This window comes from Monodon monoceros, unplaced genomic scaffold, assembly GCF_005190385.1.
Source record: "Monodon monoceros isolate NGI ecotype Baffin Bay Population unplaced genomic scaffold, NGI_Narwhal_1 Super_Scaffold_12, whole genome shotgun sequence".
NCBI lineage: Eukaryota > Metazoa > Chordata > Mammalia > Artiodactyla > Monodontidae > Monodon > Monodon monoceros.
Window position 1 is genome coordinate 140,331,200 of NW_021703768.1, and position 14,169 is coordinate 140,345,368.

The window sequence follows — 14,169 nt, forward strand, 5'->3', positions numbered from 1 at the left end:
CTGGTGACTTGGGTACACTGATGTAACATGCACTATTTGACCTCATGGATCTGTGATTCACATGTTGTCATAGAGATATACACAAAGAAGGAATAAGGTAAAAAGGAACAAAGTGCACACATATATATGCTGTTGTACACTAAAAATATTAATGATAGTTTTCAGAATAGAAATTTTAAAACCTTTATTTTAAACATTTGCAGTAGGCATGGGGCTTATCGGGTTATAGAACTGAGTTGCAGAGAAGGAGAGAAGAGAAAGTTGAGAGATTTGGAAAAGGAATGATGCCAAAAGGGTAGAGGGGAGGACATTAGCAGAGCCGTGATTCCTGACTACAGAAGATGTAAATGGTGATTTTGATATTATTAATAGCTATTAATATATTGTTAACAATAAATAGTATTAATATTATTAGTGGGCTTCCCTGGTGGTGCGCTGGTTGAGAGTCCGCCTGCCGATGCAGGGGACACGGGTTCGTGCCCCAGTCCGGGAAGATCCCACATGCCGCGGAGCGGCTGGGCCCGTGAGCCATGGCCGCTGAGCCTGCGCGTCCGGAGCCTGTGCTCCGCAACGGGGGGGGGGGGGGCCACAACAGTGAGGGGCCCGCATACCGCAAAAAAATATATATATTATTAGTAACTATTTTTGCTGATGACCAATTTGTATTAGGCATTAAGCTGCTTCACAAGCATGACAGGACAGCAGTTTTCTTACAAACAATATTATTTATATTTCTCCTTAGACAATGTCTGTCGTGCTTCAGAGTACAGAATAGCAATAGATCTATTAAGTTAAAGGTGCATATCCATGCTTTTGAACTACCTATGAATTTTCCAAAGGAAATGAAGAAACTGGAGTGGCTTTCAGAAAGCCAGACCCCCTGACTTTTTAGTTGACTAATGGATGTTGTCATATAGTCCTCATAAAGCACATATTCTCTGTTGTATGGCAGGGTGTCATTGTCGACACCTTGGCTCAGTTGGTTTAAATAATGGACATTTATTATTCCAGCTTATGTTAACATAAAATGGAAAAAATAATAAAATCTTTCAAATGCAGGATTGAAGAATTGAGATAGAACTGAAAAAAAATTAATTTGACCCCCTTTCATATTTATCCAGAGTTGTAACAAAGACCTGACTAAATTAGAGAAAGCCCATTTGTAAATTATTTTCATGAAAGAGACAGAATCATATCTGAGGTTATAGAATTTTTTCTCTTAGTTAATGAGAGGCATGTCTTGCCTTACTTTAAACTTTTCTACTTGTGTAAGTCTTTCAATGTGACTCTTTGTTTAACGCTGAATCTCACATCAGAGACTTGACAAGTTGAGAGGTGAGTTATCTGGAGCAAAAATATTAAGCTTGTCAGAAGCAGTCCTCCCACACAGAATTAAGATAAGATCTCAAATTCTTAAGTTCTCAAGATAATAGTTCTAAGGAGATATTTTTATCCATACCACCAATACTAAGTAGATTGTAGGAAAAATAGTTTTTCTTTCCCATGTTTGAAAGTCACTGTTTCTACAGAGATTCTGTTTTTTTTGTTGTTGTTGTTGAGTTTGTCCCAAAGAGAGATATATACTGCTGAGATTCACAGTTACTGGAAAGTAGGAGGCTATGGAAAACACATATTTTTAAAATTTTTTTAACCATCACTTAGTAGTACCCAAGAAGTAAAATGATGTATATATTATAACAGGAATTGAGAGGAGCATAGGAGATTTATTTAAAATGTATTCAGTTGCACGTGGAAAGGTGCAATTCAAGAGGTAAGAAAAAACAGTGAAAGGTAATCTCCAAATGCCAGAAATGAGAAGGAAACACAAACCCATAGTAGTAAACTAGAATTGAAGCTGAAAGAGCAAGAATCAGTCACTGATTTAAAAACTGGGCTCTCAATACCCACTTGGAAACCTGAGCAGAGAAAATAGTCAGTGTGCATAGCAAAAGCTGGAACGAGGCTTCCTGCATAAAGGCTGACGCCCTATAGGAGTTATCCTTTCTGTGAAACAAGAAGTAAAAAAATTCCAGCACTAGCAGTGGGACTGGCCACAAAAGCAAGTCACCCATCCTGGGTCTTTGGTAGTGCTGAAATGGCCTATGAGGTTTTAGTAAACCTCAAGCCTTCCAGTGTGAACATTACAAATGAAAACTGACCATGTACTAGTAAAACCCTAGATAGCCCAACCATGGCAAAAATGAAACCACTCCAACAAAGAAGCCTCTACAATCCATGGCAAAGAAGGGAAAATGTTAGGGTGCATGGAAACCCAGTAACCATAGTGTATATTAAAAAGTATATGAAAGACTCTCAGGTGAGCAATTAATCTGTATCATAGATCCTTCTTTTCTTTTCCCAGAATTCAATTTTAAAGACCAAGAGTATAAATAGGAATAATGCCAACATCAACTCTGGTTATGAGGAAAAGCTGTCATATATGTGCTGGAGATTTTGATGAAGAACTGCCATATAAAGACAGTATAAGATTAAGTGAAATACTAACTTCTTTAAAAGTCATAAACTACCAAATATCACTAAACAAGAAATAGATAACCTGAATAGTTCTACAACCATAAGTGTATTGAAGCTTTAGTTAAAAACATTAAGCCTGTATACACACAAATAAACAAACAAATTAAAAAAATATATATTACAGGCCCAGATGGATTCACTGGTGCATCACTGGTGCATTCTCCCAAACATTTAAAGGAGAAATAAACACACTCTAGCAAAACTCTTCCAAAAAAAATTAAAGAATAGGGTATCTTCCCTAAATCATTCTGTAAGGCCTAAATTACACTGACACCAAACACAAACAAGAATATCACAGGAAAACTACAGAGAAGTTATCTGTACAAGCATAGATGCAAAAATCTAAACAAAATTTTACAAAATAAATTCTAACAAAAAATGCAAAGGGTAATACATCATGACTAAATCAAATATAGCAAATGAATGCAAAGCTGGTTTAACACTGGAAAGACAATCAATGTAATTCTGAATAAAAATTTAAAAAATCTATGTGATCTCTATGTGATCTTCTGAGTATATGCAGAGAAAGCATTTGAAAAAAATCAAATATTCTTAATTAAGAAAAAACTAATAAAAATTCTCAGCATACGAGAAAGAAAAGGGAAATTATTCAACCTGAAAAAAGAGCATCTAAGAAAAACCTACAGCTAAAATCGTAATAATTGAAAACCAGACAGTTTCCCTCTAAAATCAGTAGCAAGCGAAAGATGTCTGTTCTCATCACTTCTATTCAACTTTACACACTCTATCCAGTGAAATAAAGCAACAAAGATCATTAAAGATAATAAGACAATAGAGATCTACAAAAAATACCCAGATTAGAAAAGAAGAATAAACTTTTATTGAAGATGACTTGATCATCTATGCCAGTAGATCCTACAGAATGTAGCAAAAAACTATTATCACTATTAAGTGAGTTTAATAAAGTTGTAGGATACAAGATCATTATTAAAAAATTAGTTGAATTTCTATATACTAGACAAAAACAATTGGAAATTAAAATTTTAAGTAGAATTAAATATATGAAATACAGAGAGTAATAAAAATGAAGTGTAAAATCTGTACTCTTAAAACTATAAAACTGATGAAGAAATTAAAGAAAAACTAAATAAAAAGAAAGATGCATTATAATTATGGATCAGAAGACTCACTATTATTGAGATGTCAACTCTCTCTAAATACATCTGTAGACTTACTCCCGGTCAAAATTTCCAAAGTTTTCTTTTTTTTTGGCAGAAATTGACAAGCTGATTCTGAAATGTTTATGGAAACACAAAAGACTTTCCCAGAACATTGAAAAAGAAAAATAGTGGAGGACTTAACCTCATTTTAAGTCTTATTATAGACCTACAGTAATCAAGATGGTGTACTATTGATATAAAGGTGGACAAATAGATGTTGAGAACAGAATAGATCCACACATATATGGTTAATGAATTTCAGCAGAAATACAAAGTAATTCAAGGGGAAAGAATAAGCTTTGTAACAAATGATGCTGAAAATTTAATATCCATATATAAAAATAAAAAGAACAAAGAGAAACAAAAAAACTCAACTCATGCATATGCAGACTTAACTCCCAGTGGATCATATACCTGTGCATTAAACCAAACCTAATATACACCTAAATGTAGTATACACACAAAAAATATACATACATATGTAACTCCTATCTAATAAGAAATAATGGAAATAATTGGAAAAATTATAAACTGAAATATAAATTTTACATATATTTCAAACAAATGTTTGATAATATAAAGTTTCTATTTTTTACTTTAAGATAAAACACAATACTACCAGTAGCCTAATGGACACAGTAAATTATAAATGGCTAAGAAGTCAATGAAAACAAGTTCAATCTCTTTTCAGCAATAGTTCACTCCTAGATGTTTTTTAAAAATAGGCATGTGCATAAAGATTCGTCAGAATGGAAGTAATCGTAACGTAATGGTGGAACGTTAGATACAAATTAAACATCTAATCTTATAAGATTGGTTAAACAAATTATAGAGCTTCTATTCTCCGATGGTCTTGGGTTACTTTTTTAATAAAAAGTAAAAGAAAAGTAAATATGGGGAATAGAAACAAAAGACTTTAGAAGTTAACAAGTGCCAGCTTATGGTATTTCTTTGATTCTGTAAGCAACGGAGAATAATAGAAAGGAACAAAGAAGAAAATTGTTTTTTTCATAACTCATTGTTTAGTTCTATATGTGACCTTATATGCTGCATATATGTGACTCTTTTCAGGATAATAATGAGGTCTTTAAGCATTGAGGATTTCTCATATACCCACAGAAAGTTATATAGAGTCAATGGCCAGTATGTACAACAATTTCCATATTAAAACATCAAGAATTTTGAGGGAAATGACCTTATATCTGCATTTTTCAGGTATTGTCCAGTCTAATACTTGAAACAATTTAAAATTGACTTACCAGAAGGGTAACTTTGAAAGAATATTATGAAACTAATGAGGCTATAATTTTTGGTTATATTACATTGCAATGATTATAATATTTTTCTAATTAGTAAGGATTTTTTATCTATATTGGCAATTCAAAATGGATATATGATCATGAAGCATGTGGCAAGAGATGTGTAATACTGGGGTTAATTGGGTGGAAAGTTCAATGACAAAACAAAATGAAATAAAACCTGAAAGGGCATGAGACCAAACTAAAAAAGGTACAGTAGATGACATCTAGGAAAACTGTGAAATTTTTCACAACAGTAAGTTAAAGGCATTTGGCTGAATGCAGAGGGTAGGAGGAGAAGGAGAGGGATATACAATATACTAGAAAAGAATCCGTCTCTCTGAGTAGAATATTCTGAGAACTTTCTAGAGAGTAATTTTCCCAAGGAAGTCAAATATTATAATCATGGGCTTCCAACCAAGCATAGAATATTCTTGTGGTTTATCTCACCACATCATATGTATTAGGTTTAAAATGCACAATCTCAACAAATCAAGTCTTTCTCAGCACTCCTGTGTAGTCAGGTGACTGAAGTTAAATGTGTGGGAGATAGCAACATGCTATGGATCTTCAGAGGAAGCAGAAAGTACTGAAGTTAATTTGCAAAAGTTATTTGTTTTATAGACAAAAATGTGGCGAGTATGTGTAATTATCTTAAACATAGGAAAGGTGACTTATAAAAATTTTGAGTTATTTACACATAAAGTACAAATAAAATGATTATTCATATGTAATCTTTTCTCAAATTTTGGTTGTACTCAAAATTAGAAATAAGTACCGTGAATACTAAGATATCACATGGTATTTAATAATATTAATAGATAGCATTCTCTACTCTTTTATAATACCTGATGTCTGTTCTTTAATTCAGAAGACATTTATTATGCAGTGATGGCATACCCAGCATTTTATTAGGTGCTGTGGAAAGTGTAAATAGCAGACAGTCCAAGATTTGTCTTAAGTCAGGTTTCTGAGAAGCAAAGCCTAAAAGTGATTTGAGTGAGGGAGTGTTTCTTAGGAAAACCCTAGAAGCAGGGGAGTGAAACCAGATTGGGTAGGAAAGGGGAACTGAGCAAGGATGTGGTCTCAGGTAAAGTGTAGCTTTGGTCTGATCCACAGATGAAACCATAGAACATGCACTGTACTTCAGAATCGTTCCCTCCTGGAGGCAAAAGGGCTGGTTCTCTGTTTCCTGTATGAGAGTCAATTACTGGCTATGAGGAGGCCTTTGGTGGGCTCACCTTCCGAGTGAGGTGATTCCATCCAACCTAGGGATATTCTTCAAGGAGGAGGCAGCTGCAAGCCATGAGGAGCTGGGAGAGAGAGCACCCAGCCTGCCAGAGGGAAAAGGCATGAAGTAACTAGTGCAAGACTTTTCCTTGGCTGTTTACTTCTTAGTTTCTTATCACCCCGATAATCCCAACAGACACGTTTTTAAAAACCATGTCATCATTTCCATGTTTCTCACCTACATTTTAATATTGCTCCGTGAACTCTAGTGGTACCTTCGACTTTCTTCACTGCATTTGTGACACTTAGGCTAATGTGATTGTTGAATGGAGTCAGGGTCACTCAGAGTAGTTAACTTCACTAACCAAAACCTTCGAATGACCTCCCGGATCCTTGAGCATGGCCTATCGTACCCTAAAACTCTGGATCTCTAATACTTTACTGATGCTCTTTCCTGTCGCTCACTACTATGCCCAATACACCCATTCAACTCCAGTCACCTTAGCCTCTTGCTGATTTTCAAACATGTAAAACATACTCCTGCTCAAGGTCATTGCAATTGCTGGTCACTCTACCTGGAACATTGTCCTTGTCCAGTAAGTTTACTCACTTCCTGCCTGTAGGTCCCTGATCAAATGTCATTTTTCCAGTTGGACTTTTCTGATCACACAATCTAAAATAGCTCTCCACTTAAACACATTTATCACTACCTGAAATATTATATACTTTTTGATTGGCCGATTGGTTGTCTGTCTAATCAAACTAGAATATTAAGCATATGCATAAGAGTAAGAACACTGTTCCATTCACCACTGGTTCCCTTACACCTAGAACAACGTCAAGACCATAGCAGATACTCAGTGAATATCTGGTTAATGAATAAATAGGTGTTGAAGGAGCAAAAGAGAGAAAATACTCTGCAATTGTCACAGAAAGCCATGCTGAAATGACTTTTGTGCTGAGACTTTACAGGTAAGTACAAGATTTACAGGTAGGCAAGTAGATGAGAACTTTCCAAGCAGAGAAAGGAGCCAATGCCTCTGAAGCAACAAAGCACAGATGTCTCTGCAATTCTTTGCTCATGCTCACTACTTTGGAGAGTCCATCAGTAATCTCAGCAGTGTTTCCATGAGGATACCTCTCAGATCTGTATTCTACTTCCTATTACAAGGCAGCTTGCTGGATATTTGCAGTTACATGGTCTTTTGTCATCTTAAAATAACACTTTCTAGATTTATTCCTGTCTTTGTGGCTAAGGTATTAAAATGATCAGAGACACCTCATTGTCCCTCGTCCTCTTGTCCTATCAGTTAACAACTTTTATTGATATTTTTCCTTATAATATCCTTTATTCTCTTCATACCTACTGCCATCTCCATATCCTAATATGTCATGCTATCGACTGGTTTCTCTGACTCTAGACTCTTCCTTTTTAATTCATCCTGCCCAACAGTGCAGCATGAACAACTCTAAATTATACTTTCACAGCCTGTCACACAATTAACTCCTGGGGTTATCTACAGTGTTTACTTCCAAAGTCATAGCCTAATAGTCAAGGCCATCCAGGACTTGGCACCGACCAAGTTCCTACTTTGTCCTCTTTCTTCTTCTTTCTTTGAAATCTCAATTTTTTTCACATACACTTATCTACTGTTGTGCTTTTGCCCAGTTTCCCATCATCCTGGAATGCTATCCCATTCCTACAGTATAAATTTAACCTATTCTTTCTTTGAAACCTGGCTCAATCTTCCCCCTACACACAAGTGCCCTGACCAATCCATTGAAAAGGATCTTCTGTGTATTTTGAACATCTAAAAATTTCATCTCTATGATTCATTTGGAAAGTAATCATGTATTTCCATGGAATATATTTCCTTTCTTTTATAGTAAAGCATTATTTAAGTTTATTATTTTCATTTGTCGTTTTGCCTTTTAATTTCCTGTTTTGCAAGAAGATTTTAAGTTCTCTTTGGGTCAGGGATTAAATCAAGGTGCAGGATGGAACCTACTGCCTAGTCTCAGCAGGCCCAGGTCATCTTGTACAGTATTGTGAAATTAACCTCCCTAAATAGGTTCTACCACCCACAGGATCATAAGATTTAACTTCAGTAAATATTTATACATGTTACCCTTTCTGACTAAAAGTTTATTTACTACTGTTTTACATATAAAATTCCCACTTAGCCTTTAAAGATTCACTCAAGAACAGAATCATTTCAAGTAAGATGAAACTAACCTTTCTGTGTTAACCTCTGCTTCTACTTCTGTTGGCTCAGCACCAGGAGGTTACTTTTGTTACAGCTATGACTTTATGTATGAACAAAGATTTTGAATTGCAGGAATTAAGAACATAGGCTTCAGAGTTCGACCTGGATTCAAACTTGACTCTGCCTCTTTATTGCCTTTATGACCCAAAACAATTAGATGTGATCATGTGTTGTGCTCACTTCAGTTCCTAAAAATAACTGTGGGTGAATGAAACCAAAATGTCTTGTTTTTGTCATCCTGTAGCTTCACAAAAGCAAAGTGGATAGATCCTTTGGTGTTCTCTTTAAGTTTAAAGGGTGTATGTAACCATATACAAACTCAGAAGGAAATGGATGGAGAGGGTGTTGCAGATTGGGATAGCTACTCTAATTCTTCAGGGAAAACACTCTCACTTTTGTTTTACATAATTTTGTCTGCTTAATTTGCATAGCTGTTCTCTTGTCTTTCACTTGCTTATCTGATAGCAGTGTGTGGTTGTTTTCTTTGCCTTTTGAGAGCTCTGGATGATATCTTCTTTCATTCCAAAACTTCCTTAACAAAAATAGTATCAAAATACGTATTCATATTTAATGTTAGAAGAACAAAAACTGGAATAGTGTTCCTCACCTGGCAGTTACCTTGCACTTACACATTTATTCTCCTAGAGTATGTCAACATAGATAATGTTATTACGTTTTATTTTTTTGTCATATGATTTCTTTATCTTTGGAGGAATGAACGGCCAGCTTCTCTTATCCTAGGTAATACCCGTTTCTTCTAACAGTGTACAGCTCTAAAAATATTTAACAATGCAATAAATATTATTAACTGAAAAAAGGAATACCTCATTCAGCAAATTTAGTTTGAAAGACTTTATTATATTTGTCATTTAGAATGCTTCTGCCTTTCAATAACAAAATCCCTGACTCAAAATGACAAATGACAAGGAAACAGTATTGTCACTGTAATAGGAAGTCTTGATTCATGATGAGTGTCAGGCTTGGTTGATTTTTTTCTGGCACAACAGTATGATCAACTCTACCAGTTCTTTTTATTTCTGGTCTCTGCCATCATAAACATTTGCTTCCTTCAGGACGGATGCAACATTTCCAGCCATCAAATCCAGAAGGAATAACAAAAGGAAACAGAGAGATCATTTATTCCTTCATTCTCTCCTAAGAAATAGCCAAATTGCCAGAAACCACTGACCAAACTACTTCTCCCCCCCCCCCCCCCCCCCCTTGCCTCATTGGTGAGATTTTGGCCTCATAACCATTGCTGGGCCAATCAAGTTCACTCCTTGGAATGCAACGGGACAAATTTCCAAGGCCAATCTCGTAGTCATGCAGTCTATGCAGTAGCACAAGAACCTGGGCTTGGAAGAGTTCCATTCTTAGTTTAGTATACTGCTAGTATCATCTTGAAAGTCTTAATAATTTTTAAACAAGGGACCTGCGTTTTCATTTTACACTGGACCTCACAACATTATAATGGCTGATTGTCCATATTCCCCTGAGGTCATTAGCTACATGAGGCAGGGATGGCTAGTACTTGTACGTCTCCAAGAAAAGAGAATGGGGGGGGGCGGTGCTGGGTAGACAACCAGCAGGTTTTAACTCCACTCATTATTTGACTTTAGAATGGTTTTAGTCCAATCTAAGTCACCGAGAGAAACAACAGTGAAATGACCAGTGCTACACATACTAGAAAATTAATTCCTCAGGTTAAAGAAGCCACTGAGTACAAACTAGAAATTGGTGTTGTAGTGGAGGATTTAAAGGGAAGTGATTAAGAGTTAAGGCATGTCTTCTTACATTGTTGCTCCTGATATCACCCCAAAATCATAATTTACCTGATGAAACTGATTCTCCTCCATCGATGCCTACTTCCCAGACTTAACACATTACCTTCTTTGTCCTCATGCACACACAAACACACACATTAAAAATTTTCAATGCGCCCAGACCAGCAGAGGCAGCAGCCGGAGCAGCTGCAGCCTGCGCCCTCTGCTGCCGGCCCGCCCGCGGGGGGGCCCCCCTCACCTTCCCGCCCACCCCTATTGTTCCGCCCTAGCCTCCCGACCTTCCCCTTCCCGCCCGCTCTCCTTTTTTCCTCAGTCGCCTCGCGCCTGCAGTTTTTGGCTTTCACCCCCACCAGTGACCAAAGACTTGACCACTCAGAGTCCAGCTCTTCAGAACACTGCTCGACATGGACACCGGTGTGATTGAAGGTGGATTAAATGTCACATTCACCATCCGGCTACTTATGCATGGAAAGGAAGTTGGCAGTATCATTGGGAAGAAAGGAGAATCAGTTAAGAAGATGCATGAGGACAGTGGTGCATGTATCAACATCTCAGAAGGGAATTGTCCTGAGAGGATTATCACTTTGGTTGGACCCACTAATGCCATCTTCAAAGCCTTTGCTATGGAAGAGGACATCAGCAGCTCTATGACCAATAGCACAGCTGCCAGTAGACCCCCAGTCACCCTGAGGCTGGTGGTCCCTGCTAGTCAGTGTGGCTCTCTCATTGGGAAAGGTGGTTGCAAGATCAAGGAAATACGTGAGAGTACAGGGGCTCAGGTCCAGGTGGCAGGGGATATGCTCCCCAGCTCAACTGAGGGGCCATCACTATTGCTGGCATTCTGCAGTCCATCATTGAGTGTGTGAAACAGATATGCATGGTCATGTTGGACACTCTCTCCCAGTCCCCCCTGAAGGGCGTGACCATCCCGTACCAGCCCAAGCCGTCCAGTTCTCCAGTCATCTTTGCAGGTGGTCAGGACAGGTACAGCACAGGCAGCGACAGTGCGAGCTTTCCCCACACCACCCCGTCCATGTGCCTCAACCCTGACCTGGAGGGACCACCTCTAGAGGCCTATACCATTCAAGGACAGTATGCCATTCCACAGCCAGATTTGACCAAGCTGCACCAGTTGGCAATGCAACAGTCTCATTTTCCCATGACGCATGGCAAGACCGCATTCAGTGCAGGTTTGGATGCATCTGCTCAGACTACTTCTCATGAACTCACCATTCCAAACAATTTGATTGGCTGTGTACTCGGGCGTCAAGGCGCCAAAATCAATGAGATCGTCAGATGTCTGGGGCACAGATCAAAATTGCGAACCCAGTGAAAGGATCTACTGATAGGCAGATTACCATCACTGGATCTGCTGCCAGCATTAGCCTGGCTCAATATCTAATCAATGTCAGGCTTTCCTCGGAGACGGGTGGCATGGGGAGCAGCTAGAACAATGCAGACTAATCCATAATCCCTTTCTGCTGTTCACCACCACCCATGATCCATCTGTGTAGTTTCTGAACAGTCAGTGATTCCGGGTTTTAAATAGTTTGTAAATTTTCAGTTTCTACACACTTTATCATCCACTCGTGATTTTTTAATTAAAGCGTTTTAATTCCTTTCTCTGTTCAGCTGTTAATGCTGAGATCCATATTTAGTTTTATAAGCTTCTCCCTGTTTTGTTTTTGTTTTGTTTTGTTTTTTGGGGGGTTTTTTTGGCTCATGAAATTTTTTTGTTTGTCATGGAAATGTAAGAGTGGAATATTAATACATTTCAGTTTAGTTCTGTAATGTCAGGAATTTTTCAAAAAAATTAAAAGATGGACTGGAGCTTTTTCTTTGTGAATAGAAAAAAAATTTTTTTTTCAATGCCTCTTATTACAAAAGAAAAGCAGAAAATCCTTAACCAATATTACAAGGGCCAACATGATTTTGCCCTTTACATCTACATTATGTAGCACTTCTTGCTACTTCAGCCTCTCAGCTCTGGCCAGCTGGGCTTTTCAATTTCCATTGAGCTCCATGTTGTCTGCAACTTAGGAATCTTTGTCATGCTATTTTGCCTGCTTCCACTTCCCTCCTGTCCTGTTTATCACAACAAACTTTTATTCATACTTAAGATCAAATTTGGAGTCATTTCCTCAGAAAACTTTCGCTGCACCCAATTCCAGATCCAGTTATTTTGTAATGGAGCCTATAGAATTATATTGCTTCCTTTCAAAACTGGTATCTCAGTTCATATGCACACTTTTATCAGTATCTGCAATTTGTAGATTAATAGCAAGAAAGCTTAAGCCCAGGAGATCAAGGATAGCAATAAAAAGCAGTTTCATGAAGCTTTTTCAAAACTTGACTCAAATCCTCTTAGAACCACTAATGGGTAATATGCAAAGATAGAATTGTGTCACATGCCTAACTAGAGATTTTGTTTGTTGAGGATGTGAGTTAACTAAGCTTCATAATTACATTTAATTGGTGTGTCTGTTATTCACTCAGACATACAGCTTTTAAGTCACTTATTTTTTTATTTGAACATATATAATTGCCTGTTTTGATTTAAACAGGAAAGCAACAAAAATATTTGAATACCCTGATTCAGTGACAGATCTATATTCTTTTGTTTAAATGATTTCTAAGGTACCTTGAGGATTCTTTTAAACTCTAACCTTTAACCTGACTATTTCATTAAATGCTTTCCAGTCATTTCATTGTTTTTTGAATCTTCTTGCATTGCTTCCCAAACTTAAACACTGAAGTACTTATGAATCTGATGGGCTTGAGATGCTTCCTAATGAAGTCTGAAGGACAGATTTTTATTCCTCTCTTGACTTTTTGTCCTTCATTAAAGACAACTTTGAATTTATATTTTCATTAGGCCTCTTTCCAAGTGTTATCAATTGGTTGGTGATCTGATTACTAATTAAAGATCTAGAGTTCAAAACAGAGCTGCAGATTTAAAAATGTGTGTGTGTGAGTGTGTGTGTGTATGTGTCTGTATCTGTTTCTATCCGTATAATATATACATAAGCACACACATTGGTGACTACATTGTTTTTTAGAACTCATTGTTTGTATCAAATGCATCCATCCATCCATTCATTCATTCAGTCACTAAATAATTATTGAGTATCTGCTATGAGCCCAGGTACTCATTTAAACCAGCAGTCCCCAACCCTTTTTGGCACCAGGGACCGATTTGATGGAAGACAATTTTTCCACGGACTGGGATGGGGATGGTTCAGGAGGTAATGCGAGCGATGGGGAGCAGCAGATGAACCTTCGCTCGCTTGCTCACTCACCACTCACCTCCTGCACAGTTTCAATCGCCTCTTTTCTTTGATGTTCTTCAGTCTTGAGGAGGAATGGGTGTGGAACAAGGGAATAAAGTTTTAGATTGAAAGGTTAATCATAAACTTGACAGAGGAACTCAGTTTTAGTTCTGTTTCTGTTTCAGTAACACTGTCATTTAACTCACATTCTAGTAATGGAGACAGATAATGACAAGAAAATAAATAAAATATGTGCTCATAACAGTATATGTATAAGTGTATAACAGATAATGTATAAGTGTGATAGTTATACAACAGAGAATGATTGAGATAAGGAAGAGAGTTGCTACTTTATGTAGGGGGTCAGGGAAAATCTATCAGAAAATGTGATATTTGAATCAGACAAAGACATTAAAGCAGTTATTATAACTATTTCCCTTATGTTCAAAAGGTTGAATAAAGGCAAACAAGATATAAAAAGACTCAAATTGAACTCTAGTATTAAGCTACAATTTTTGAGGTGAAAAAGTAATCAGATGAGGCAGCTTAGACTTTGCAGAAGGAAAGATTAGTTAACTTGAAGACATCACAGTACAAACTATCTG

The 14,169-nt window shown here is 37.1% G+C and overlaps 1 pseudogene; it reads left to right on the forward strand.

Moving 5' to 3' along the window:
- Positions 1-10,613: 10,613 nt before the first annotated feature.
- Positions 10,614-11,870, forward strand: LOC114892550 (annotated as a pseudogene).
- Positions 11,871-14,169: the final 2,299 nt, after the last annotated feature.